Source organism: Balaenoptera physalus (genome assembly GCF_965194825.1).
Source record: "Balaenoptera physalus genome assembly, chromosome: 11".
In the NCBI taxonomy this organism is placed as follows: Eukaryota; Metazoa; Chordata; class Mammalia; order Artiodactyla; family Balaenopteridae; genus Balaenoptera; species Balaenoptera physalus.
The window spans coordinates 13126163-13152493 of record NC_138896.1 but is presented as its reverse complement, the minus strand read 5'-3'; the positions used below and the strand labels follow the sequence as shown (position 1 = coordinate 13152493).

Below are 26331 nucleotides of genomic sequence, written 5' to 3'. Positions count from 1 at the left end.
TGTCATTGGCCTGGCACACCAGGGACTAGGTTGGAGTCTCAGGCCTGTCATTAACCGTTGTGTGGCCTTTGTCAAATACCCTAGCCTCTCTGGGCCTTAGGAAAATGAGGAAGTTGGATTACATCAGTGGTTTTCAAATGTGGCTTCAGAAACCCCTGGAGAGTTCTAGGCCTCCCACCAGCCTCTACTGAATGAGCTAAAGACTTGGGGGCGGGGGGCAGGTTGAGGCCCAGGGATCTCTGTATTATTATAGAGTTTCAGTTCATGAAACCACGAAATCAAATGATCTTTAAGACCACCTCCAGCTCTTATGTTTCAATGCCTATAAAAAGTAGCCCTTGATCAGTTGGCTGTGATCCAATAAGGAATTGAGCCTCCAATAAGGGAAACTTTAAAATGGGAAGGGGGGATGGATTTGATCATTTCTGAGGGCTACTGCTTTCCCACTGTCAGGAGAGTCTAAGATCGTCCCAAAGGAATAGAGATGAGGGCTGAGAAAGGTGATTTCTCCTTACCATCTCCCCAGTGAAGAGAAACTCGGAGATAAGAAAGAACTAAGTCCCTGGAGTTGAAGATACTCCTAGATGTCCCCGTGCCTTCAAGCCGTCAACCATGGACTAATTTGTCGGCCCTGTGGTCAGCATCTGAGCTAACAGACACATGATGAAAAAGTGGCCATATTCTGTCATCGTGCCAGACCAAGGAGGGGCCAGGAGAAGAAGTGTGGCACGAACCAGGCCCCTGCCAGGGGCGCTGACAGCTCCTTGGCCCCCAGAGGCACAGCCTCTGCCCCTGCAGCCTGGGCACAGATAACATCTCTGGGAGATGGGAACGGGGGGCAGGGGAGGAAAGGAAAGTCGCAGGGATCCTGAAGTGGTGATATCCACAGTGGCGGCAGAACAGTTTGCCAAGAAGAAAACTCTGGCACTAAGTGCCAAGCATGTTTGTACTAGAACGGGGTTCAGACATTCAAACAGAACTCTGTCTGTTTGCAAGGACTCATGTGAAAGGTTTGTTTGTCCTGAGCTGAAATCCAGGAGTCTGTCATAAGCGCTCTCAGGTCGTCTTCAAGCCCCTCGAATATAATCTCCAAAAAAGGGGAGACAGAGGGCTCAGGTCTTCAGTTCTCTAAGGAGGAGTGAGACATTTTTCTTCCGGACATCTCTGCCTGTGAGTATTAAGGAGAGCTCTGTGTCCAAAGTTCCTGCAGGAGGGTTAACAGAGGCGGGAAGTTGAAATAACCTTAAAGGCAGTGAAGCTGAGAAACTGCCCTCTTCATCCTCACAGCCACGGTTAGTTTTGGAAGGCTGTCCGTGGAGAGACTCAGGGCCGTTCATTTAGAATGCAGCTGTGTTGGATGCCTCTGGTGTGTTGGCCCATTGGGTACCATATCTCTTCCACACCTTGTCCCGGTCCCAGGTGAAGAAAGCTGCATCTTGCTTGAATCTAGACCGACGAATGGATATCTAGATTTGCACTCTGAACACACGAGCAAGTGGTTGGTGACATTACAAAAGGAGTCCTTTTTGGTAAATAACCTGAGTTTTTTTTTTTTTTTTGAAAAGGCCAGATGGAAGAAAGCAAAGGTTGCCTTTTCTTTTCGCTTATGTTTTGGAAACCTGGATCTCATCAACTTTCTGATTGGTTTTGGCTGTCAAGGCTCCTTATGCCAGAGCCACTGCAAGCCAGGTTTCTGAGGTTCCTCCTGACCCATGTTGGCAGCCTCTTAAAAATGTCATTCCAAGTTCAGCTAAAATATATAACTCAACCAATAAATACATATAAAGTATATGAATAGAAGGAGGAAAGTGTGGATTAACAGACTAAAAAGTATTAGTCTTGCCATGAAAAATACTATAAAACACTCTTAGGAAGGTTCTTCCTTATGTTTTTACTTGTCCAGCAAATGTAGAGGCGCTGACCCACTTCTCGTGGTCCATAGTTTCCCGTTTCTCTGCCGGGAGGTTGCAAATTTTCTTGGAAAAGACTCCACTCATGTTTGTCATCAGTTTATCCTAGGCAGTGCGTGTGGAAGCGATTCAGCATCCTGATAAAATAAATTAAGTGCTCCTTTTACATGCTCCTTTCTTTTTCTTCCATGAGCGTTCTCTGTTGCTTTGGATGAGAAATCCTCGAATATCAAATTACATAATTTTTGCTGATGTTGAAAATAAAAAGTGAGAACAAATAGTCGAAAGGAGGAGGGAAATGCTTCACGTGAGACTCGATATTCACTGTGTTTGGATACAGATTTGGGCAGGTGTGGGGGGCACTCTGAAGGGGAACCAGCTGCTTCCAAGAATGAGGTCAAGACTCAGTAGTTCTGTGCCTTTGGTGGCTGCATTACATCAAGGCTCTTGCGTACGTTACCGCAAAGGGGGACAGGTGACATCGAGTACCATTTTCTGGGACTTGTTTGTTGTACAGGGAGCTCTCATTTTCAAGTCTCGGCTGTGTTCAGAAGAGTAAACGTCGGAACTTTCATCATGCATCTTTTTTTCTCCCAGCTTTTGTTATCTGCCACGTGTATATTTCATTTGGCCTTGAAGTGCACGGTTCTTAAAATTGCTGACAAATAATCTCCATTTCACATTTTGCTGGCACCGTGGTCTCACTGTAAATGCTCCTGGTATGTTCTTGGGAAGTTGCATAATTGCAGCTACTCGAGTTGACTGTGCAATATGCTCAATGACTAATGGCCTAATCAGGACTTGAAAAATATATAAACAGTTCAACAGAAGCCATTGATTCACTGAGCTCTTTTCAGCCAGACAAGGGTGAGCTAATGGGAATGGGAAAGATAGAGGTGTGCAGCCGAGTCTCGGGGTATTGAAGTCAGAGCGTGCCCGCAAATCCCACAAATCCCATGCAGCCTTGCTCATTGGTGACTCATCCTTGTTCACATGCATGAGTCTGGAGGGCCCCAGGGTCGTTCTGATTGCCTCTTATGTGGTGTTCCTTAGTGTGCATGTTATACCTGCAACAACTTTGTGCCTTTTCTCTAAATACTGCTGACTGTGGCAGCTCTGGAGAGGCTGCCGGTCTCACGTGTCGTCTGTGGCATCACCCTGGGATTCTTAGGATAGAATTACAGTGGAGACTGTTCAAGCCTGACTGCCGGGCTTACCTGGGCACGTGGTTGATTGACATGTTCTGTCATCCTCAGTGGCACCTTTCCTTCCAAAATGTGCAGCTGAGATGCACAGAGATAGAGACTTTCAAAGGGACTGAGTAGCCCCCCAAAAGGATCCCCAGGTCTCTACTTGGAGCACAGAAAAGTCCAGGAGGAGTAATAACAGTCACCACTGTCATGTCCCCTTTCCTTCAGAATTTATTAGATAGCCCCTAAATTCTATGCCTCCCCCCAGCATAACCTTTTCCCATACAAAATTTTCTGTTAGCTCCACCACTAATTTAATTTTTCAGTTTTTTGATGACATCCTTCAATCTCTAGAAACTAGTCTCTCACTGATGTAATAATTCAAATCATTCCTAATTTTTTTTGATGGAATTTTGTGTTTTCTGAAATAATGGACTGTTTCCTTAAGCACACGCTGGTTAATTCATAAAGGGGAGAAAAAAAAAAAAAAAAAAGAGCCCTTTCACACTTCCCGTGTCCCACATTCATGGTAATGCTTGCCCTTCTTTCTGGCTGTTTAAGAATTAAATGGCCAGTGGGCTTCTTTATGTGTAATAGTGAATAACACTCATCAGTAGTGAATAACACTCATAATGTTTTACTTTAAAGTTTTAAAGCTGCTGGAGTGTAGGTACAATGGATGAGAATTTATTTTGGAGTTCAGGACATTGTAGATTTGGGAACGAAAAGGAAGAAAGGGAAGGGGTAAAACAAGATATCTGGGGACTAAGGGGCCTTCCTGGGGCTCCTAAAAGCAGTAGCCTTGTCCCAAGGCTGCCTGCAGCTCTGCCCGCTCACCCTCCTCACAGGTCAGTTCTGGGGCTGCTGTCTCACCACAAATCCGGGGTACAGAACCAGGAGGCAGGACAGCATACCCACTTACTTAAGTCCTACACATTCTGTTAGAGTTTTATTATCTGTACCGGATGTGGGAGACCAGGGGTAAAATACTCCAAATGAGTGGAGAAGCAAGGGAAAAAAAAAAGAGGTATGAAGGGATTTGGAAAACGTTCGGCACTTATTTGGCTATGTGTTTAATTTTTTAAAATAGCAACCAGATTAAATATTTTTTGAAGAAATCACTTTTAAAGTTACTCTTCATACCACCATGTTAAGAACTCAAGATGTGAAGCCACAATTTTTTAAACTACAACAATAAATTTATTAATAGGCGTTAGAGTTAAAAGAAGCTTCCTATTACAACAGAATGAATTAAAACCTGCTGGAAAGCACTACCAGTTTAGCATGCTTCAGCTAAACCTTCCATTTCACTCTAGGGATGTAATACTTATATTAAGAGAGGAATGGTTTGAATGTTCAGACATTATTGTGTGACCCTCCAATGAGTTTAACTCAGCAATTCCCAGACTTTGTATACGTGAAGGTTGCTGTCAAGAGTTGTCTACACAAAATCATGTTTGTAGTGTCTTATGGGAAAGTTAAGGGATTTTCAAAGTGAATTTGAATGATATATGACCTTTGTTTAATGTTTGAACTTAACCACTGACATAAAAACTCACTCTACTATTTTTTTCCTCCCTCCCTCCTTTCCTTACCTCCCTTCCTTACTTTTTTCTTTCTTTTCTTTTTCCCTCCCCTTTTGGTAGATTAAATTCCACAGATTTTTTTTCTGTGAAATTAAAATAGTGGTGTCAATTTATATTCAAATCAGAATATTACTAGCATGCTGAATATTGAGATCTCTTAGAGAAAATAAATGATGAAAATATGCTGTAAAAGTCTATCTGAATTCCCCATCTTTTGTTCCTACTCAGCTTTCTGTCTTCAGTTTCTCATTTTTAGCTGGAAAAGTGTACCAGCCAAAAGACAGCCAGGTCCTTTGTGCAGCAAAGCATATCAAACCATCTGCAGATTAAAAAAAGTAACATTTTGGCGTAAAAACCACCTTCTGATGTAAGACAGAATGAAAATGATAGTGATTGATATACTAGAGTACATGGCATTGTTATTCAGAATTTGAAAATAAGATTTTCCTATAAATAACTCAAGGTATTCCATAGTTGGTTAAGACTTATGTGCTACAAACGTGCATTTTCTCAAAAATCAAGAGAAATTAAAGTAGTACCCAAGAAGTTAGATTTTGAAGTAAAAATGTCAGGGAAAATCCTGAAAGTAATTTAAACATTGGCATTGTACAGATTTCACTTATATCTGTCATAGAAGAGTAATTTACCCTGCATTTTTGCCATGTGACATCAACCCCATTAATTTATTTCTGTCATTTCTGACTGGCAAAATTAAAGTAATTCAGTCCTATAAAGAAGCCTTTTTTTCTGCCGTTGTTAAAGTTAAGTGGCACAAATGAAAGCTACATCTGATTGATTGCCAGAATTTAGAAAAAAACCAAACAAACAACATTTTGGCTGGAGCAGGTCTTTTAGGCAAACAGCCATGGATGAAAGTTGCACGAAAAAGAAAAAAAACAACCTCACATAAGTTCATCATGTGCCAGACACTTTCAGACAACCACCGAATTTTTTAAAATTTCATAGACAATTTGAAGTGCATGGTAGATACAGAAAACAGGGTGTGATGGTTGAGGAAAACAATGAATTAAGAGCAGTAATAGAAAATTGTAAACAATTTTATCTGAATTTCATCAATTGCCTTTTGCCTACATTCACACTTTGTTATCTAGTGGAAAAACGAATGTAGGTGAACATTTAGCTTCTTAAAAAAAGGAATTAGCTGCTTGAAAGGACAAATGTTCATGTTGAGTTTTACCTGAAGGGTAACCCTCAAAACACTCCTTTGAAAACATATCAGCCTTCACTGGTATGAATGAAGCAGGATGCAAGTAAAATGGGTAGAATAAACAGGATTTGGAGAAAAATCCTAGTATACAGGGTTAAAAAAAATTGTTTTTTAGTGTAATTAACTCGACCATTCTAATACTGTTTAGACATTTAAAGAAAATACATCAAAAATAAGTTTGTGATAAAGCATTGTTATAGTAAAATCTTCTTCACATGTTCGATCCTAGTCCTAGGACGGATTTGCCTAGAAGCTGCACTGCACTATGAATAAACACATTTTGTGGCTCTTGATCTTACGTATTGCAAAATAATCTCCAGGTAGTATATAAAAAAATTTTCCCCCCAATATTGTTTTTTCCCCATAGCTAGCCATCTGTGAAAAAGCTACTAGAAACCACTCCAGACCTAATGATGAGGGTATAGAGGGAAAATAAGCCAAGAGCTGAGAAATAATTTCATCTCAAATGTTATAATCAAACATCTCAAATATTATATGACTTTTAAAAATAAGTGTTGTGGGCTAAGCGTTATGTGACTCGCTGTCTTCTTACCTAGGTGGGGTTTTCAAATAGCGCTTATTCTGGGGAGGGGGATTTAAAAATAGAAGACTCCTTCCCCCAGTCCGCATATAAAACCTGTGTTCCAACTTGGAGCCCTTCACTTGCCAAGTTCATCGCTTGTCATCTCCCAGGGCTCATCCACAGTCTCCTGATTCACGCCTTATTATTTGTTTACAGGTTTGTCTCCTGGACTAAGGTTGGGGAGCTTTTTTAGGACAAGGGCAAACTCCTGTTCCTTTGTACATTTCCCATGGTGCTTTATTACCTGTGGCCACTCAGACATTATTCATTGATTTAAAAAAAAAATTGTTAGCTAATAAGTGAAAATAAAATAAAAGAGCCAAATGAGTTAAAAGCTCAGATCTGAAAAGTTAACAAAATCATGTAGGGGGTACAGCAAACACGGGATAAAATGAACATGCTATGCTAGATCTTGTGGTGGAATAGAAGAAAATCAGTGATTGATGCTGGTGTAAAACTTGTCTTTGTCAGCTGAACATTCCAGAGTAGAGGCCAGTGTTGTAGTTAAATCTGTTCCAGAGAGGTTTCCAACCAAAAAGAATCATAATGAAATTCTTTGGTCATCATGAGCCATCCACAACAGAAAATATAATTTGTGAGTTGGGAATTAGGGTAGGAAACCCAAGTTTATATCCTTTTTTATAAGAAAAAAATATCCATTCTGCCGCTTGTACTGCTTTCTTCTTTTATGGCTCTGGCACACTCCTTGCCATTGTTTATTATTATTTGTTATTATTGATTGTTTTATTATCCCACCACTACATGGAGAGTGCAAGGACCATATTTTATTCATACGTGTCCTTGGGGCCTAGCACAAAGTGGGCGCTCAGCAAATGCTGAATGTAGAAATAAGATGTTTCAATTTCCCTAGCAGCAAAAAAGATATATAAAACCAGTGCTAAGACTAACAAGAGTTGGTTTCACATGCTGGTAATTGTGGGTTTAGAAATGAGGAGCTACTTTATACATTATTTTTATAAAAGTGTGTTGTAAACCGGAGTAACTTTCAAAGTAAAAATTACAGTTATGAGGTATTAAATCTGGCAGGAACTAAAATCCTGTAACTCAGTCTTTTTAAGAGCATTGCCCTGCTCTTCCCCACAAGCCAGATAAAAGTGGTGAGTATAGGTTAGTAAATAGTCTTTTAGAAATCTTAGCTTGTATGTATTTTCACCAGATTGCAAACTCACCCAGCCTTCCTACTTTAGTTCCAAAGGTGGTGTCACTGCCAGCCTGATGAGGGTAGCTAGGTTGGAGACACAGTCTCCGTGCTGTTACCTGTCTTGATGTTTTCATTCATAATGCAATACTTTGGAATTTGGTATTTGGGAGACAATATGTAATGGTGTCCAAGTTTCTTTCCTCCCCACCCCACCCTGTCATCGTCTTCCCTGGCAGTGCCCTGCACCCAATTTTATTTAATTAATTAATGTATTTATTTATTTAATTTTTAATTAAAATTTAAAAATTTTTATATTATAGTTGGTTAACAACATTGTGTTAGTTTCAGGTTTACAGCAAAATGATTCAGTTATACATATGCATGTACCTATTCTTCTTCTAATTCTTTTCCCGTTTAGGTTATTACAGAGTACTGAGCAGAGTTCTCTGGACTATACAGTAGGTCCTTGTTGGTTATCTGTTTTAAATATAGCAGTGTGTACATGTCAATCCCAAACTCCCATAGCATAGAAGATTCATCTTCACCTCCCCCTGCAAACTCTTTCCTTTCCCTTTCTCCCTTCAGGTGTCATAAATGCTTGAATTGCAGATCTTCAAAACAAATTGAAAACCTGTAGCACCTTCCAAAAAGGTAAAAGAGAAAATTTGAGTCTGTGGCTGGCAGTGTTGACTGCCAAAAGGCCAGTATCGTTACCTAAAATGAGGAGAATCCAAAAGGAGCATGGTGTTTGGTTCAGGACCTCGGCCCTTAGTTCTTCAGGGTAATGTGATACTATTTTCGGACTTTATAAGAATATTGTTCACTTGGAGAAAGGCCATTGAGAGAAAAATGTAAAATTCTAAAGTCTTAGAATTAATTAATATGGCAATAGTTATGGAGGGTTAACGTACAGAGCTTGCAGTTAAGTTGATCTGTTAAAATGCTACTGGTTATTTGTAGGTACCAAGGATCTATATGCTAATATTCCCTGGAAGAGCATTCTGTAAAGTCACCAATCTCTGCAATTCGGATCCCCACCTCCATCTAGACTAGACTGATGGTGATCCTATGAATTTAATATCCAATCTTCGAAGCTGTATATTTTTGTTTAAGATTTCAGTAAGAACAGGAGCTGTGTTTTCCATTTACGGTTTTGCTATTTTGAAATTGATGTGGAAAGTCTGAGCGGAGTTAAGAACTACATAAGACAGGATCTTTTAACATCTTGGTTTAAGTCATTTTCTTAGAGAGAACTTGTTGAGGAAATTCTCTATTCCTCTAGTGGACTGATATTCTTTTTCTGAGATGGTGGCTATTTCCTGGGGTCTGATTCCCAAACATCTGTTCTGTCATCAGAGTCAAGCTAAGTCAGTCATCTGCATATTTGATTTACACTGTGTTAAACCTTGTGATTGAAAGGATTTTTATTAATCGTGCCGAGGTAATAAATTGCAGAGAGCTTTAGAGAGTTCTTTTAAACAGTGAAATAGCAAGCATTGGCCTTTATAGCGGCGGAGTGGATTGTGAGCTCATTGGCAGGCTTGGGTTGTGGGTCATTGTGGACCGGCCATGTTTCCGTGGCCTTTGGCCGGGAGTAAGTGTAGTGGGGCCATTAAAAGAGGCCTGTGGTTGAGTTTTGACTTAGCGCTGCTTTACAGTGCCAAACAGACTGAATTCATGGGAAACTTTAGTTTGAATGAGACTAGCTGCCATGTAAGTGAAATATATGCACATGATGGAGGCTTCCCCCTGCATGGGAGAAACTGATGGAGAGGAGGAGAGAGCACAGAGCACCAGCTAAACTGACATATGCCTTAGACCAGTGGGTATCAGCCTGGGACCATTTTCAGCCCCCAGGGGACACTTGGCAGGGTCTGGAGACATGTTTGATTGTCATAACTGGGAGGTGGGGTAGTTTCTGCTGGCGTCTAGTGGATAGAGGCCCGGGCTGCTGCTGAGTGTCCTACAATGCACAGAACAGTGCCCACAACAAAAGAATTCCCTGGCCCTGAATGTCAATAGTGCTGGAGTTGAGAAACCCTGACTTAGAGCCTCTCCTTTTTGTAATTTCCAAGGTGATAAGCCAGGCTGTCTTGGTGGAAGGTGAGCAGATAGGCTGCAGGTCTGAGTGGGAAGAGCAGGATAAGGAGAGAGATGGTAAGAGAAGTGGCAGTGTTGTTGGAAACTCTTTGGGCCATATCTCATTTGTCTGCAAATGAACGTTTGGGATTCTGTCTTTTTACCTGTTTGGGAAGGCTGAAAAGGATGTGGGCCACTGTACTGTGGCCTTTGTGTTAGAGGTAATCCGAGTGTTTATTTCCTTTTCTTCAAAGAACCTGTATGAGTTTTCTAGGGCTGCTGTAACAAATGACCACAAACTTGGGGACTTAAAACAACACAGATTTATGATCTCCTAGTTCTATAGGTCAGGCATCCAACCCAGGTCTCACGAGGCTGAAATCAAGGTGTCAGCAGGGCTCCAGGGAGAATCCACATCCTTGCCTTTTCTAGTTCCTAGAGGCGCTTGTGGGCCCTCCCTCCCTTCTCAAAGCCAGCAACAGTGCTTCTCCCTGTCCCTTTCCCCTGCAGTCACCTCTCCCTTGACTCACTTCTGCCAGCCTTTTCTACTCTTAAGGACCCTTTGGTTACATTGGGCCCCCCTGTATAATCCAGGAGACCCTCCTCGTCTCAAGGTTCTTAATTGAATCACTTCCGTGAAATCCCTTTTTCCGTGGAAGGTAACATTCACAGGTTGTAGGGATTAGGATGGGGACATCTTTGGGGGTGGGGGGTGCATTATTCTGCCTACACAGAACCCAAAGCATCTACCAGTGCCACTTTTGCTGACTCGAGCTAGACATTGAGAAAGAAGGTTTATAAAAATGGTTTGAAATAATCCTCTTTTCAGGGGTATAATTTCAGTGTTTTAGAAGCAATTTTTCTTTCATTTGGTGTGGTGTGACTACACTCCACTGGAAGGCATTTGGAGAATGTTGAAAGTAATTATTTAAAGTGGCAAAGATACATTCCAATAGAAGAGAAACCAAGAGGGAAACAGGCAGCGGAGGAAACTCCAGACAAAGGGTTTGAAAACTTGAATGTGCAGCTAATACTCACTTGGGGGTAAGGGGCGGACTTGTTGAAAATTCAGATTCCTGGGCCCTAAGAGCCTGGCTAAGTGGGTTAGGGGTGGGGCCCCGGGGACTGTATTTTTAATGTGCACTCTCCTGTGATACATTTAACATAAAAGGTTCTTGGATCACACTTTGAGAAACGAAATGTAAATAACTATTTTAAAACAAATATATATCTTAATAATTTAGTGTAAAATGAAACTATTGCATAGTACTGATATTGAAAGAATAAATAAGTATGTTAAGTGTATGAAATTCTTGACATTCTTGTCATTTCAGTTACATTTGTGGGAATGAGATTTGTTTCTGGCATATTCGAATCCTTATTGTATCAAGCCATATTTATATTCAAAGTATATAATGATTTTGACCCTTGATTGTTCTTGTTAAGACTGTCATCTTCTCTGTGTGATTAATTGTTGTGTTGATATAAGTATGATTTTGGCTTACTAATGTTCGAGAACTAATGACTCGGGAATTCACTGACTCCATCCTATATGTAATAGTTGTATATCTATCCTATATATACTAGTTTGCATCTGCTCATCCCAAACTCCCAATCCTCCCCTCCCCCACCCCACCCCCTTGGCAACCACAGTCTGTTCTCTATGCCTGTGAGTCTGTTTCTGTTTTGTAGATATGTTCATTTGTGTTATATATTAGACTCCACATATAAGTGATATCATATGGTATTTGTCTTTCTCTTTCTGACTTGCTTTGCTTAGCGTGATAATCTCTAGGTCCATGCATGTTGCTGCAAATGGCATTATTTTGTTCTTTTTTATGGATGAGTAATATTCCATTGTATATATATATCACATCTTTAGCCATTCATCTGTTGATGGACATTTAGGTTGTTTCCATGTCTTGGCTATTGTAAATAGTGCTGCTATAAGTATAGGAGTGCATGTAACATTTATGAAATTCTTAACAGAATAGTTGCTCAATAAATGCTAACTCTAGCAACAAATTGATTAGAAGCTTTTTCTAGGACTTTCCATTTTAGGAGAAGAAACTTAAGAGTTCAGAATTCCTATCCATTCAGTCCTTAAGGCCCACCTTTGCTATGGCATCTTCCCTGATACCTCTCCTACATAAAGTGATTTCCTTTCTGAAGTTCCATGGCTCTCCTCTTATTCTCTCACTTTATTGCAAAGAGGTTGTGCCATTTGTGTACATACTTCTCTTCCCAGACGGAGACTAATCTTCCCAAGGGCATGATCCATCGTATCAAATACTTTATACTCCAGACAAGCACCTGGCAGAATTTCTTTCCAAAGCACATATTTAATGCATATGTTGGTGAATTGACTACGATTTAGACAATCTACGGCATCACCTTACAATTTGTCAGGTATTGTCTCTCACTTGTTTAGAAATTGAAAACGTGGCGATGACTTCTGTAAAATCAAATTTGAGAATAGTATTTGCTAAGCTTTGTATGTGAATGATGTCACAATCTCAAAAATTAGCTAGAGTAAGTCTATTTTAATGAAGATGGTTTGTTATCTAGATGACATATTCCACATGTAACATCCAAATGAACTGTAGCATTGAGCCGTTGGCATGTGATTTTGGTGAGCAGAAGCAGTTATTATACATCACTTGGTAAAATTCATATTCATATCTTGTCAGTTTACAGTGAGCCAGAGATTGAAAATAACATTTGTTTCTGTTTTAGTAACTGCTTTAAAAAATATCTCAAATCACTTTATTTTCTTTAGTTTGACTGCTAGTAGTGTTTTTAATATGTGGCCTTTCAAGAAGTAATGAAATGCATCAATGCAACTTGGCAATGCATAACAGGACATCCTTCTAGGATTATTTTTAATGATTAAAAGTCAAGTTGAATTTTTTTTTAAAGACCCAAAATACAGATGAGCCAAGTAAACCCAGAAAGAAATATGTGAATGAAATGTTGGTTCTTGGCCCTTTGCATATTCTCCACATCTATTTTCTCCAGATCCCTTCTTTCTTGCCCATTCACAACAAAAGGGGAAGGGTGATGGGAATCTCAGAGTATGTTCTATTGATGTATTTTTTTGCATTCCCCTTTCTCTTCACTGATAGTTTGAAGAGTACTGTAGTTGTCCATGGTTTGAGGGGGTACAGCCATTATTAGATCTGTGTTTTCTAGAGGCAGCTTTTGTGGCAGTCTGGAAAGTTGACTGGAGGACCATGAGAGCAGCTGGAAATCTTGGTGGGCGGGCAGGAGGGGTGGGTGAGAGCAGAGGAAGCAATGCTGGAGGGACAGAAGGGGAAGGATTCAAGCAGTGTAACCAGGAAGTAGAATGGTTAGAATTTGGTACAGCTCACGTGAGGAATCAGGGGGAAGGCAGAGGTATGGATTCTGGTTGTTCCTAGTTTGGGCAACTCAGTGATGTCGGGGTACTAGGAATAGGCTTAATGGATCCATAGAAGTGATGGGCCCCCAGACTCTCTCCTATCACCCAACAGTGCTTGCCTGCTTTTCTTGATGACCCTTTAGCTTACCTCTTCTTGGTTGGGGACCATGGCTAATGGCATCTTCAGCTTCCCTTGGGTGGTCTGGGGTATTGGGTGCTTAGAAGTGAGAACAGGTGGATGTGGGCACCACTGATGTAAATGTGGAGGTGAAAGAGCAGTATTAATCTAGAGCTGTCCTAGTGTCTAGTATGAAAGGCAGGACAAAAATGTTTGCCAAACTAAGAATACTCACTTCAGATTTCAATGGAAGAAGTTTGGTATTTACCAGGTATGAACGTTAGCCCTTCACTAAGTAATGCCTGATTCAGAGAACTTTCTTTTGTGGTACAGCACACTGAAGGGGTTCTACCAAGATAGAAAAAAGAGAACGGTGCTTCCTAAATGCTAATCACTTAAATGTTGCCATAAGTAAATATTTTAAATATACGAAAATGGCAACATCAGGAAATATGACTAAGAAGTCAAGATGTGACACACCCTTTTGCCCGCACCTTTGTAGCTGTTGAAAATTTCCACCAAGAATGATATATGCAAAGAAGGTTAAGGTCAGGCTGTGAAGTTTCAGAGGGAGGCCAACATTTTCATGGCCTTTAATTTTACAAAATTAAAATCTAGTGATGGAGCTTACAAATGGGAATCCAGTATTTAAGTTAGGTAATCTGTCATCGTAATTAGATAAGAGCAGTTACGGTGGCTTTCCTTTCTTAACTTCTGTACAGAAGTTTGGCATGGCAACAAAACAAAACAGAACAAAACAGGTCTGCTCCTAACCACGTTGCTTGCAAATACATAAGCCTTGAACTTATTTGGTTTGTCTGAGAGAAAGAGGAGTTTGGGAGGAGAATGAAATATCTCATGAGTTGGACATAGTTTTGAAGAACTTTTGTTCTTATCACTTGATATTAGATTGTGTCATTTTATACAAAGTTATGTAGCATAATTTTAAAGAGTACAATGCCAAGAGAATGAGCTGGATTCTTCTGTATCGTGTAGTCTTTGATCCACAGACTTTTTAATATTAAAATGAATATTTTAATATTCATTAAAAAGCTCCATGGTAGTTTGTGGCACTCATATTGAAAACAGAGATATACAGCACACTTCAGTGAGGCATGGGACTACCAGGTAGGGTGTCATTAAGAACGGCTGAGCATTTAGAAAGCAAAAGACCCCCAATCAGTGGTTTTCTAGGTTGTACCCCAAATCCATCCTTTTTAATTTTTTTTTATTTATTTTTTTTTTTTCCAAGGGTTAGTATATACAGTCTTACTTTCTTCTAAAATCAATTCACATTAGGATGGACTGTCACAGATAAACTGGCATGGAGCTTCTCAGTGAATGCCATTGATTGTATTGTACTATAGACTATTATTCTCTTTCAACATATCTAAAACTTCTGGTTGAATGACACTGCTAATTTGTTTAATTGTGGGACTGAAGAGAAATATGTTTAAAAATAAAATTGACATAAAAATACATCCTTATGTTCTTCAGTGTTCATCCAAGTGAAGAAAAACAGGAGCAAACATAATATTTTGTGTTCAGCGATGTGGGAAGTGTTGTAGGAGATTCTCCAGAAGGTCTCGAGAACACTCACTCACCAGCTCCCATTAGTCGTTAAAGATGAGACTCACACAGATGAAGCCATGTCGCCCACAGTCAGCGAGTGCACGGGAGACCCGTACTGATGGGGGCCCCTGCCAGAGGCACTTTGAGGAAAGGAAGAGCTGGACTAGTTCTGGGAGGAGAGATGTCTTGAGCTGGGCCTTGGAAAATGATTAAGACTAACCTAGGAAGGTATTCAGTATGTTCTGAATGATTCTGGGTTAGCAGAAGAAAGGCCATTGATGTGAGAGAAATAATGGGCAGAGACGTATTAGTGACCCGAGGGAACTAAGGGTTTAGAAAGCATTTGAAAAGGATAATCCTACCTCCCTTGCCTTACTTGGCTGCCTTAGAGATGACAGGCATTTCATTGCCCGTGTTTAATAAATGTGCTTTCAGAGGAATGGAGAGGGAATATGAGCTGAGTGTATCTTGGGTTTTGTTTACAGAATGTCATTAGCAGTGCTCCATCCTCATGACCTTTTAAGCATCAAAAGATTGGACTTGACATCATCTTGCATATGTGGCTTTTGAGTGAGACTTCATTTTCCACGGATGATCGTTCTGCTTTGGGAGGCAGAAGAATCTTGCTGCTTTGTACATTTATCGGGGTGGGCTCTGAGCCGATTCATCGAGCACCTGTTCGCTTTGCAACAGGAAACGGATGAGAGTGATGCATGATTTGGGGGAATAACTGCCAGAGGAAGAATCTGGATTACTGAAGTTCAATAAACGGTTAATTGGAAATGAAGCAGCATAGTGAGGGCTTAAGAGAGACAGACCCTTTGGTGTCAGACAGATAGAAGTTGAAGTCCTGAATCTGTCACTTAGTTGTTTAGCCCTTCAAATACGTTATTTAGCCCCATTCAACTTCATTTCTTCGTTTATTAAAAATAGGAAAGTGTCAGCCATCTAGGACGGTTGTAAGGCTTAAAGAGATAATTTGAAAGCTAAACACTGAAATATTAGCTATTATTGTTATTACATGTGTACATTGACACCCAAAGATAACCAGTGTTGTACAGTAGTTCTTTTTAGTTGTTAAAGAGATAATGGTTCATCACTACATAGTTATTTACTTCATTAACTGATTTCATGAAACAGGCCTTTCTGAATCCCTTTCAGGGTACTTTAAAAAGTTCATTGTCTTCAGTTAAGACAAATCCTTCCTAGATTATTAAGGCCTAGGTTGGAAGAAAGTGTTTGCCAAAGAAGTCTAAAATGTACACCTTTCACAGATTCCTACCTGGGAGAATCCAAGTAACCAAATCTTTTCTTCACTGCTGATCCTGTCCTACGTATCCCTTCGTGGTTTCTGTCATGGCCGTGGCCAGCCTGGGTTAATAGGCCTTGTTGAGGCTCACAGAAGCCAAGGGCAGGAAGGAAACGAAGTTCTGTGCTTTTCTGCTGGGAGGGATCTGCAGAGCTTAGATGGTCACCTTAGTCAGCAGTTCTCACTTTGAGAACCTCCAAGACCTTTTTGGGTGGGCAAGAGGGAGGACACCTACAAGGTCAAAACTATTTTTATAGTAGTACTGGGTATTCACTTCTGTTCTCTCACAAGTGTATGGTGGGGCTTTTCAGACACTGCGTGTTGTGTGATGATGTTGTATAATGAACATGCGTCGAAAATCTGCGTTAAGTCAGTGGTCACTTCCGGTGACCAGTGCTTGATGTTACAAAATCACGCATGGGAAAAGGTCCATCCAGAATGCAAGTCAAACCAATGAATTTTAATAGAACAGAGCACAGAGAGTTCATTGATAAGTTTCAGATTCCGCTTTGCTACCACCCTTTAAGAAACTAGCCCTTGTCGAGTTTTGGTGTAGCATGAAAGAAGAGTTTCCACCATTAGCTGAAAATGAAGCCCAGCTTTTCTCCCTGTGCTGCAGCCAAACAACATATCGCAGCAAATTGAATTCAGAGGCACATTTGAGAATTTAACTGTTTTCTGTTAAGTCAGACATTAAAGAGATGTGCAGAAACGTAAATCAGTGCCACTCTTCTCATTAACTTTTTGTTCTGAAAAAAATATGGTTATTTTGCTATTTTATGTAACATGCAATGGGTATATTGTTACTTAAGCTAAATGAATTAATACATATTTTCAAATTCAGTTTTCATTTCTAATATAACTATCATTAAATGTAATCTATGTAATTGAAAGGGCTTTGGGGTCCTCAGTGCATTTTAGGAGTGTAAAGGGGACTTTGGGACTAAAAACTTAGAGAACCACTGGCCTAGTGTATTGTTCACCAGGGTGTATACTGGTCAGTGCATGTCTACGGATCGCTTATTTCTTCTGGAAAAAGGTATTCTGTGTTCAAATGTATTTTGAGCCAAGCTGCATGCTTTCTCCCCTCTTAGAGATTTACCATACATATTAATACACCAAAGTCCCTCAAAGGTGTTTCCCAAATTTATTCCAACCTTTTTTTCTCCTTTTTATTTTTAGGGTAACATAATGCTCCACAATGGCATCTATCAGCCCATTAAACCACACTGGCTAATATATGATATATGTTACCTTCTCCCCATTTTTCAAAAATAAAAAGCAATTTTTATCAGGTACTTTCCTTGAAATTCATACTTTATTTAGAGGAAGGCCCATGGAAATTTACCACCTCATGTGATTGCCTCTCTTTTCCTCTCTTTTTAAAAAGAAAACTACTCATACTTTGTTGTATTGTACTATTTTGCTTATAATCTTTGAAGCTGTTTTTAACTTCTGTTTCCAAACTCATATGTTTTAAAACTCTATTTTAAACATTTTTCTGTGTTAATTAGGACACATCTGTTCCTTGTGTCCTAAGACAAAGTAATCTCATCCGCACAGAAATTGTCCAAATTGCACGTTAAGTCCCAGCAGCCTAGCTGTGGAGCTATTACTACTGCTTGGTATTTTTAAATGGCAAAGGATACCTTTGGTGATGCACCACATGCCTTTATAAAACACAGTCAGTTTTTGTAACAGAAAGATTTGTAAATGGCAGTGGGTTTTGTATTTTTTTTTATGACTCTTCCTTTCCAGTTCTTTGGCTTCCATTGGTTTTGGGCACAATCCTAACAGTTAAAACAAAAGAAAAATATTCCACAGTGTGGTTGGGGAACATGTTGCTGGCTGCTACTTGATGGGCGTTTCCCTCCTAAAATATAAGAATGATGGATTAACCAGCAACAGCCCTTTCCGACGACAGTGCCATTCTAAATTTGCATTGAAGCAGACGTGCAGAGATCATTTCTTTCTCTTTCTGTATTTCACATGTCTGTGTCAGGGAAAGAATGGAAAAGTCTTAATTTGTTATAATAATTAAAGGGACAACAGCCTTTGTATTTTATACAGTTCAAGAGCTTTTGTTTTTTTATATTCCGGTCTTGCCAGTTCCTACTTAAAAACTTAATATTGTTGGCATCCTTAGTGACTTTCTGTTGTGAACTGAAAATTGATTTTCCCTTATTATTTAAAAAATTCAAGCAGAATTTACTGTGACTGTCTTATTCAGTATCTTGTTTGTTTCCCTACCACTTAGTAGTTTGAGGGAGAACTCTTTACACGTGCAAAAGAACCACATTCAGTCTATAGGAATATATTAGAGCGTTAGCAAACTGTACTGGAAATGCTTTGATAATTAAATCAGCCAGGTTAACCAGACTGAAATTAACCAGACTGAGGTTACTCTTCACACAGCAAGAGGCTGCTTTTCCGTCTTCTTTGACAGTTGAGTATGGATTGTAGTGTATTTGGGATATCAAAAATTGAACAATTGTAAAACTATGGGGCAGCTTAAGAAATGTGGTAAAAATGCATATGGGCCATTGATTGTATGAACTATGTTGTGTTAGCACTTTTTGCAGTAGAAAGTCAAATATCAGGTATGCACATTCAAAGTAGGAGAATAGGTTATTCTAGAAGGGTCTTTTTAAAAAAATTTTTTATACATCTTTATTGGAGTATAATTGCTTTACAATGGTGTGTTAGTTTCTGCTTTATAACAAAGTGAATCAGCTATACATATACATATATCCCCATATCCCCTCCCTCTTGCATCTCCCTCCCACCCTCCCTATCCCACCCCTCCAGGTGGTCACAAAGCACCGAGCTGATCTCCCTGTGCTATGCGGCTGCTTCCCATTAGCTATCTGTTGTACTCTAGACGGGTCTTGACATGCAGTCATTAAGAGCTGAAGCTCTGGAGTCAGATGATCTGAGTTTGTTTCTTACCTCCATCCCATACGTGTGGTGTTGGGCAAGTGATGTAACTTCTCTGTGACTCAGTTTCTCCAACTGTAAAAAGTCATCTAAAATTTCTAGACAGTGCCTTGCACATCATAACTGTATTAGTTATCTATTGCTATGTAACAAATTACCCTGAAACTTGGTGACTTAAAACAGCAAATACTTACGATCTCACCTTTCCATGAGTAAGAATCAGGGCACCTCTTAGATGGGCATCTCTGGCTCAAGGCCTTTCGTGAGGTTATGGTCAAGCCGTTAGCCCAGGCTACAGTCTCATCTGAAGGATGGGGCGGGGTGTGTGCACTTGGGATCTGCTTCCAAGTTCACTTACACAGATGGCGGCAGGCCACGTGGGCCCCTGTGCAGGATGGCCTCACAGTCTGGCAGTTGTCTTCCCCCAGGGTGAGTGATCCAGGAGAGAATGTGAGACGTCACGATGGAAGCCACAGCCTTTTTGGAGCATTTCATCTTGGAAATGATGTTCCATTACCTCTGCCCCACTCTGTTTGCTAGAAGCACTCAATCCAGTCCATACTCATGGGGAGAGGATTATACAAGGGCATGAATATCAAGAGGTAGGATCACGGGGAACCATCTCGGAGGCTGCCTATAACAGTAACTCATGCTTTCACTTGTATCTTCTATCCACATGTTGGTGAATTCCAGTGTATCCATCCACGGGTCTACCTGGTACCTCACGAGGATGTCTAATAGGCATCTTAAGCTTAATATGGAAAAATGGGCCTCCCCAACACCTGCTTTTCCCAGTTTTTTCCATCTTGGTGAATGGCAGCTCCATTCTTAGAGATGATTGGGTCAAAAATTTGGAAAGATCCTTTACTCTTTTCTTTCTCTTATACCATGTGTCAACTTGACCTTCAAAATAAATCCAGAATCTCACCAGTTCTCATAACCTCCTCCCCCAGTATCACCACGTTGGTCCATGTATTGTCTCACCTGAATTTTTGCAGTAGCCTAAGTGGGCTCTGTTTTCAACCTTGTCCCATTATAATCTGTTCCTCACACAACAGACAGAAAGATCCCTTAAAACATAAGGCAGGGCTTCCCTGGTGGCGCAGTGGTTGAGAATCTGCCTGCCAATGCAGGGGACATGGGTTCAAGCCCTGGTCTGGGAAGATCCCACATGCCGCGGAGCAACGAGACCCGTGAGCCACAACTACTGAGCCTGCGCGTCTGGAGCCTGTGCTCCGCAACAAGAGAGGCCGCGATGATGAGAGGCCCGCGCACCGCGATGAAGAGTGGCCCCCACTCGCCGCAACTAGAGAAAGCCCTCGCACAGAAACGAAGACCCAACACAGCCATAAATAAATAAATAAACAAACCCAAAGTTTAAAAAAACAAAACAAACAAACAAAATGAGGCAGATCATTATCTTGCTCATTCAGGATTCTCTAGTGTCTTCCCATTTTACTTAAAGTAGAAAGGCAAAGTCTTTACAATGGCCTACAAGGCCTTTTGTGGTTATAACATTATTTTTTTGTATCTTGTTGTATAAAATGATATAAATATGTATAATAAATGCTGTATAAATGTATGTCTGTGTAAACACATATTAATATGTTTAATTTATCTAGAATTTATTTTCTGAATGGTGTAGGGGAGGGATCTGACTCTTTCCAGATGGAAAGCTAACTTGCCCAGCACTATTTATGGATTAGAACACTAATTCCCCACTGAGGGGTTATTCCACCATGAACCCATTACTCTCTTTCTATGCAATCTGTGTCTAATTGTTGGATTTTAGGATAAAAATGAATTTTAATAAATCATATAAGATAAAATTGTGTTTGTAGAGATTTTATTTGATATGGTATACTCAGTTGCATATAAAACCAACTTGAATTATCACTGAGAATTCATTGTGGAGAATACTTACTTATGTCCCTTTATTTGATAGATAAGGAACTAATTCTACTTAGGAGATTGTGACTTAAATTTAAAAATCCACTTAGCTGCAAAACTAAGATTAAAAAAAAAAAAATCTCACGGCTTTTAGACCACAGCTTTTGATTTACATTGATATACTATACTTTGCTGCTGCTTCTGCTTATAACTGTTTAGAAAATTATCACAAAAATACTTATCAAATTTTAAAATCCTGTATGGATATCATCTGGAGTGAAATCCTTGTTTATGTAGCCAACTTTTAGTGTTCTGGCATATCAATGAATGCTCTAGGCCTCTGGCATTCTCTTCTCCTTTCTGGACTTTTGGTCTTATCTCTGTTTGTAACTTCAGCTGGCAAACAAGAATGTGCAGGCAAAGGAGATTAAACTCAAGCCAGTTTGTTTGGTGGGCGATTAGCAGCACTGCTGAAAAGTTTGCCGAAGGAGGGAAATATACTGCAGTTCTTGCTTAAAAGGAGGTGTGTAGAATTTTCAGTGGTTTTCTTTTGATAAAAATTGTTTCATGCCTGTTGCACTATGTGTAATTGAGGGTCAGCTATAAATCACAAAATGAATCACTTTCACATTCTTCACATCTACAGAGGTAAGAATGGAGAATCTTGTCACTTAGATGAGTCTTTTTTTTTTTCTCCTCTGCAAATAGTCTAAGCCTTACTCCTCTGGACACCTGTCTTTGGCAGCCAGTAAAGGGCCCTGAGCTAATAATAGAGGCATTCTGCTTCTCCCAGATCAATTGGCTCTACTTGGTGACCAGAATATAGTCCAGAAATAAATTTCTTTCTTTAGGGCAAGAGTAAAACAGAAAAAGAGAGAAAGAGTGCCATGAGAAAGTATTGTGCTTTTGGTAAACTTTTTAAACCAACACATAACATTACATTCCGTGACATTATGCCCGTTAAGAGTCGGTGGGCATGAGTGATTAAACCCAGAGTCTAGTCAAGGCACAGATTAACTTGCTCTGTGATTTTAAGAGGTTCCTCACCCTCTCTGGGCCAGCAGCTTTATTTGCAGAAGAATCTTGGACTAGATGACAAAGACATTTCCAATTCTAAAATACCAGGACATAAAGCTGGAAACAAATAAGAGAATTGCAGCAGTTTATTTTTAGTAAAAGAAGATTGATACCAGCCAGTAACTCTCAGTGGGCTGGCTTAAATCCTTCTCTCTCCAAATTCTGTTTTTACCAAAATGGTAAGCTAACGACAGTTTGTCATGCTTTGAACTTCCTGGCTCAGTGTTGATTTGTATCAATATGTTACTGTTACACATTTGAGTGGGAGCTGAGTTACATTTCATGAAAACTGCTCAGAAAACTAATAAAATCGTTAGAACCTCACTTTCGGTGGGTATTGATAGCATCAAGAAAATAAAAAAGCCTTTGCCATTTTCAGGCAGTCGCTCTTCCAGCTAGACTGAAAATATAACGGCCTTACACTCAACTCACTTGTTTAAACATTAACCAAGAGCGGCTTTCTTCTCCTCAAAATCTCTAAGTGCCTACGTGAATTTAACCAGTAATACACAAACCCCCCCCCCCCAAAAAAAAGTCCTTTTAAAAAACGTTGTGTATTCTATAAAGTAATAGCTTCAGAAGGCTTTCAAGGAATTGATTATTCACACAGCAACCTAGTGAGGCACAGAAAGTATATCCTCTCTCTTACAATTGGGTCATTTGATGATGAGCTCTTTGGCGATTGCCTCGGGACCTTTGGAGATTCATAGAGGGTTTACAGTTACAAGTAGGATGCAGTCACCATAGTTAGAGAACTGGGTGACAACCTTCCAATGGGCTTTCCGAATAGATGCGGAAGAGCTCAGAAAAGGCTCAAAGAGGATGCAAACGTCTTTTGAAGACCGTTTCCAGGCTCTCAAATGGCCATTGTCAAAGAACAAACAGTGGGGTGGATTTGACTAAGCATCAGAAGAGGCTAGAACAACACCCTGTGACAAGTGAGCCTTGGAAGCTCACAGGGCAGAAGAGAACTTTTCAGAGCGACCTTGTCACACACAGTTCTAATGTGTGGGCTTTATCAGCTGCTCTGAGTGGGGGTAAAGAGGCATGCATATTTTACCCATTCATTTCATATTCAGTGTGTAAAGTAAATGCCGCTTTCCAGCTTGGGTGGAGAAGGTATTTATCAAGATATGTCAAGAGTCAGAATGAAAACCCATCAATTACCTATTTGTAGTGCAAAATGGAAAATGTCCTGTCTCTCACACTTTGCCTTTTCTGTTCAATCCTAGTAGCCTTCATTTAAAAATATTACTGTTAGCTCATTCAGTCTGAGTCTTTCATGGGCAGAATTAGATGAATTTTAATTTGAAACATAACTTTCTCCACTTTCTGCCCTCGAGAACTGCACATCAGTATCTCTGTTTTAACGTAATGAATCCTTCTTTATTTACTTATTTCAGTTAGTAAACTTGAAACTTTGCAAGCACATTACCAGTGGTAGATGTCATAAGATGCAGCGCCTATCGAGCAGGCGCTTTGTTCTTTTTTCTTCCTCCCTCCCTCCCCATCACCAGTATTTTAGGGCTCCATATGGAGATCAATTGTGCGATAGCTTCATTCTGCTAATTAACATGCTTGTTTGAGGTTATAAAATATACATCTGAGAAAGGCCAGGGATTTCCCCCTGAATATCAACGAATTGCTTGAAGTGGCATTTATTTTTCATTCTGACTTGGTGTTGTGTTTTGTTTTACTGCAGCATTCTGGAGCAAAATGAAAGAGTTTATTTTGAGGCCTCCAAAGTAGTGCTGCTACACACCATGGACAAGAAAGAGAAGACCTCAGCCTGCACGAACGGTCTTGAAATGCGAATGGTCTTGGGTAAGTCATCCGAAGGACTTGGCATTCATTAGCTGTAAATTTCATCCATCATCATTTATTTGGTGTCCCAGGCCATCTTATTCAAGTTCATGGTTATTTCTCTACAACCCAAGCAACAGGATGTTGAGGAAATGTTGACCCAGTGCTGCAGAGCCAAGAGAGCAATGACATTGACTTAGTGTGTTCCTTTCTGAAATTTGCAGAATAGCAGGATTTGAGCAGAATGCATTTGTAGTTAGGAAAGACCAAAAAGAAAAACAAAAACTCAAACAACTAAACAAACAACAAACTTTATCTTCCATCTATTCCATTTCAGTGGAGAGCATAAGGGATTAATCATACAAGAGATAGTAGATTCAATCTAGTGGCATGTTTGTTATCCTATAAGTGAAGTATTGGGATGAGCAAGGTGAGAGGCATGGGGAGTTTCCAGATCCTGTTCAACAGGGTCTGTTGAGAACCTTTTAACTAAACATGGTACCCTGAATGACAGTCTTGGGGGTGGAATGCAAATGCTCCGAACTATAAATAAATAGTAAATAAATTCCAAACTCTACAGCAAAATAATGTGGACTTCCAAGGAAGTTTCATCAGTCTAGTTCAATGTATTTCTTGGAAACAAGAGACCTCAGATGGAAGCCCAGTTCTGCTCACATATCCTGGTGACCTTGGACAATGTATCCACCCTCTTGAAATGAGTCACCTGTAAAAACACCACTACCTTAATGATGTCCGAGGTTGCTTGCAAATTTAAAATTCCACAGCTCACTCTAGTGAAGTTAATTAAATAATACTACCCTTTGATTCTTGCTCATCGGAATTTATTGTGTGCCCTTGGCAAGTCGTCACTCGCAGGGGGCTCCCCGGACCAGCCAGTGTGAAGAAAAGGTGGGAGGCACCTGGGGTCCTCCTTCCTTCTGGCACTGATCTTGTGAGTCAGCCCTTCGGTCAAGCAGGCCTTGCAGTATCTGGTTCATAATTTATTCCCTTGCAGCATTACAGAAAACATGGCGCAGTGTTCTATGAATATAATATTCGAATAAACGAGATAGGTTTCTTTTGAATTATTGTCTTCTGTTTTTCTGTTGGGGATCTCGCTTCTTGTTTCTCTGTGCTTGCAGTCACTGTGTTATCTGCCAGTCCTTTAACCCTGTGGAGCCCCAAACTTTGTTTTACGTTGAACGGAATTTATTATTTCCCTTTCTTACTAAATGTCCCCTTTCTGAAGCAGAGCTGCAAATGACACTTTAAATGATGCTCAGATGTCACTCTTGTTAGCAGCTGGCTGTCTGCCTCAGAGCAGTGCATTATTTGGGTTTCATAACAGCATTTTTTTTCTCTTAACAAATGTTAAATTACGAAGTGCAGGAAACCACATGAGTGCGGCAGGATGAAAATGCAAACAGTGTTATCTGGAGATGCCAGTTTTATGATTCTCCTGGTGACAGTCTCTTCCCTGCAGTCAACATAGGAAGCCTCTCTACCTGTTTGGTGACAGCGTTGTAGCTTCTGTCTCCATCTGCCTTCTTGCCGTGTCCTGCTGAATTGGGAGTTTGGGTTGAGACGACTGCATGGGACTGTCTCTTTCTATCCAAGTCCTGCCTGACCACCAAGCCCAGCTCACGTTCACAAAGTCTGCCCTGAATGCTCAGGACTTACTGACTGGCCTCTCCTTATGAGCTCCTATAACAATTAGAGCCTGCATCTTAAAAAAAACAAAAAACAAAACAAACAAAAAAACCAAACTCTATGGCTGTGCATTGCTTTGTGAGTTGCAGGCTTGAGGGCAGGAGTCAGATCATAGCCTAGTGGTTCTCAAAGGTGGTCTAAGCCCCAGCACCTCCCCCATCAGAATCACCTGGACGTGTGTATTAAAGCTGCAGATTTAGCAACCGCAGGCTCGATGAGTCAGAATTTCTGGGGATGCTGAGCCCAAGAAACGCACTACAGATAGCTCTTGCGCACTGAGGTTTGTGAGCAAGTGTCTCAGGCTACTTCTTCATCCTCCTCTTTGCCTCGTTGCCCGCAGCAGAGGGTCCAGATCTGAGCACATAGTAGGTGCCCAGGAAATGTTTGCTTGTTGATCTATGCAGCATCAAACCATGATAGTTGTAATATCTCTTCAATCTCCTGACCTTTTCGGATATGAAGTCAGCATATTCTCTGAACCCTGAGAAACCCCTTTTTGTCTAAATGTGTGAAGCGTTCCGCTAGGTCAGAGGCTCCTTTGGAAACCTTTTTATGTCTCTATCTCTGTCACCAGTTGACTCTTGACTGTCCCTGGTAATGGCAGTAACCCTAAGGCTAGTAGAGCAGGAATATCAGCTGTGGGAGCTGGGCTTGATGGAGCCCACGGGACGGGCAAAGGCTCTGAGGATGGGCGCGGTGCTGTGCTAACCTAGATGCTCTATCCTGGGCTCCCAAAGCCACACCTGCTGCCCTTGGCAGTTCGTTTTGAATGGTGTT

At 40.5% G+C, this 26331-nt stretch overlaps 1 protein-coding gene across 8 annotated transcripts in view; it reads left to right on the top strand.

The window, feature by feature from the left end:
- ATXN1 (ataxin 1) overlaps nt 1-26331 on the top strand; it is a 387507-nt gene that overhangs the window by 74612 nt on the left and 286564 nt on the right. For all 8 annotated transcript variants that reach the window (XR_014251303.1, XR_014251304.1, XR_014251305.1 and 5 more), the window contains one exon: nt 23744-23865. The gene's annotated coding sequence lies outside the window, so the exon portion shown is untranslated. The remainder of the gene's footprint in view (nt 1-23743; nt 23866-26331) is intronic.